Source organism: Otolemur garnettii, unplaced genomic scaffold, assembly GCF_000181295.1.
Source record: "Otolemur garnettii isolate 467f Iridium unplaced genomic scaffold, OtoGar3 scaffold00011, whole genome shotgun sequence".
In the NCBI taxonomy this organism is placed as follows: domain Eukaryota; kingdom Metazoa; phylum Chordata; class Mammalia; order Primates; family Galagidae; genus Otolemur; species Otolemur garnettii.
In genome coordinates this window covers 1,384,500-1,387,700 of record NW_003852406.1, presented here as the reverse complement: position 1 = coordinate 1,387,700, position 3,201 = coordinate 1,384,500, and positions in this window count along the sequence as shown.

Here is a 3,201-nt window from a genome sequence, read left to right as displayed (position 1 = left end):
CCACTTGAGCCACAGGTGCTGAGCCAGATATTAATAATTGAGATCTCATCATATTGAGTATTACTCTTAAGAAATATAAAGTGGCCATTTTTGTCTTTGTTTACTTTTGTTGGTTTAAACCCTATTGTATCTGTGAATAAAATTGCAACACCTGCTTTTTTCTGCTTTCCATTTGCCTGAAATATAGATGACCATTCCTTCATCCTGAGTCTACATTTATCTTTTAAAGTAAGATATGATTCTTGAATATAGTAGATGTCTGGTCTGAGTTTCTATCCAATCAGCCAATCTGTGCCTCTTTAGAGGACAATTTAAGCCAGTCACATTGATTGAAATTATTGATAAGCCTGGTAAGATTTGGGGCATCAAGTTGCTTGAAAGTCCAGTGGACGTTTTTAATCCTTTTGCCATTGTGGAAGTTTGAATTTGATCAAAAGTTTCTGAGTGGGTTTACTTTTGTGGTGGAGGATTGCACTGGTCATTATGGAGGATAGGTTTGAGAATATCCTGGAGAGCTGGTTTAGTTATGGCAAATTTGTTTATCATGTGAATGTCGTTAAAGTATTTAATTTCTCCATCATAGATGAAACTCAGTTTAGCTGGATACAGAATCCTGGGTTGGAAGATATTTTGTTTTAGGAGATTAAAAGTCAATGACTGTCCTCTTCTGGTCTGAAGGGTTTCAGCCGATAGATCTGCAGTCATCCTAATACTCTTCACCTTGTAGGTTATGGTTTTCTTATGTCTGACTGCTTTCAGAATTTTCTCTTTCATCTTAACTTTTGGTTAATTATGATGTGTCTGGGGGATTGTTTGGGTTGAATCGTGCTGGGGTTCTGAAACTATCTGCTATCTGAATTTCAGAATCTCTTGGCATGACTGGAAAGTTCTCTTTCATAATTTCATGAAGAAGAGCCTCTGTGTTTTGTGAAGCAACTTCATCGCTTTGAGGGATTCCTATAAGGTGAATATTAGTTTTCTTCAAATTATCCAAGAGCGCTCTGAGAGAAAGATCCATTTTTGCTCTTCATTTCTTTTGATCTTTGCACTCCTGGGCTTGTTCCAAAGCTTTGTCTTCAATGTTAGAGACCCTTTCTTCTGCCTGTTCCACTCTGTTATGGAGGGATTCCACCATATCTTTCAGATCTTTGAGGGCTGCAACCTCTTATCTTAGTGTTTCAGAATCTTTGGTCATTTTATCTTTGAAATCATTGAATTCTTGAGACATCTTTTGAATCATTTCTCAAAATTCTAATTCCCTCCTTTCTTCCATTCTGTTAATCTTATTTACTATCCAAATTCTGAACTCGATTTCTGACATCTCATCCATCTGTTTATGGATGGGATCTTCAATTGCATCTGCCCCATTTTTCCTTGGGGGAATTGATCTACTCTGGTTATTCAAGTTGCCAGCGTTTTTCCTCTGATTCTGCCCCATGTTGAGTTTACCCTGTTTGGAGACCTTATCAGAACCATTCAGTCAGTGGCTTCTTCTGGTTACCCAGAGAGACAGGTTGTGTTTGTCGTCTTCTCCCAGTGGGGAGTAGCAGAATGGCAGCAGCTACGTGGGAGTGTGTGTAGCTGGATCAGACCTTGTTCTGCCTACCAGGGCAATGGGTGGGGGGGTTGGGGCAAGAGACCAGCAGCGGCTGGATCAGTCCTAGTTTGGCTCCACTGGGGGGCAGGAGACCTACAGACCTACAGCGATGGCACTGAGGACTCATGCAGCCTGATCGGTTCTAGTTCAGCCCTGCTGGGGTTACCAGGGGGCAGGGGAACGACAGTGGCTGTGTGGAGCACAAGAGCATCAGAGCGGCTGAATCAGTCCTACTTCAGTCCCGCTGGGGTGATGGGGAGGGAGAGCAGGGGAACGGCCAGTGGGGCAGGAGAATGGCAGAGGCTGGATTAGTCCTCGTTCAGCCCCACCAGGGTGACGGGGGGCAAGGGGAATGGCAGCAGCCAGATCAATCCTAGTTTGGCCCCACCGAGGCGACTGGGGGGAAGGGGAATGGCAGTGGCCAGAACAGTCCTTGATAAGCCCCGCTGGGGCAACCAGGGGGCAGGGGAACAGCAGCAGCTGTGTGGGGAATGCCCGCAGCAGGGTCAGTCCAAGTTTGGCCCCGCCAGGGCAACCAAGGGACAGGGGAACTGCAGAGGCTAGATCAGTCCTAGTTCAGCCCTGCCGGAGTAACCGGGGGGTGGGGGAACAGCAGCGGTGGCGCAGGGCATGCACACAACCAGATCAGTCCTAGTTCACCCTGCCAGGGCAACTGGGGCAACCTGGGGGCAGGGGAACAGCAGCGGCTGGATCAGTCCTAGTTCAGTCCCACCAGGGCAACCAGGGGGGCAGGGGAATGAGGAGTGAAGGACTCCTCCGCCGCTGCCTGCTGGATGCGCGTGGCATGCCCATGGCTCTAGCAAACAGTTCTGGGCCCGTCCGGAGTAGTAGACTCCTCCACTGTGGCCCTGCGGGTCACGTGTGGCTCTAGCAAGCTGTTCTGGGCCCACCCAATATGGGTGTCTGAAACGGGGAACTCTTCTGCTGGCCCCTGTGGGGTGTGCATGTCTCTAGCAAGCAGTTTTGGGCCTACCTGGAAGGGAGGACTCCTCCACTGCTGCCTGTGGGACCACGGCACTAGCAAGCAGTTCTGGGCCTGCCCAGGGCAGGAGCCTGGAGTGGGGATCTCCTGTGCTGCTGGAGGGTTGTGCAACTCTAGCAAGCAGTTCTGGGTCTGCCCAGAGTGGTGGACTCCTCCACTGCCACTGGCAGGGTATGCATGGCTCTAGCAAGTAGTTCTGTGCCTGCCTGGAGCTGGAGGCTCCTCTGGGGCCACTTGCCACACGCAGGAGGTGTGCGGCTCTAGCGAACAGTTCTGGGGCCTGCTTTGTACTTGTATTTTGTGTTCTTAAATGCTCTTCCTTGGATTTACAGCTTGCTGAACTTCTTTCTGGGCTCAGCTCCCCATCTTTGGCTTCATAGATTCTGATTCTGTCCAGTTTTTCTTCCTTTGCTCAGGAGCCTCTGACAAGGGCTGCTTTCAGTCAGCCATATTCCCAGAATCCCCCAGGATCACTTGTTCTTTTCCTGCTAATGCATTTGAGTTCTCTATGGATTCTAGTTATTAAACCTTTATCAGAGACATAACCTGCAAATATCTTCTCCCATTCTGAGGGCTGTCTGCTTGCTTTTTTTTTTTTTTT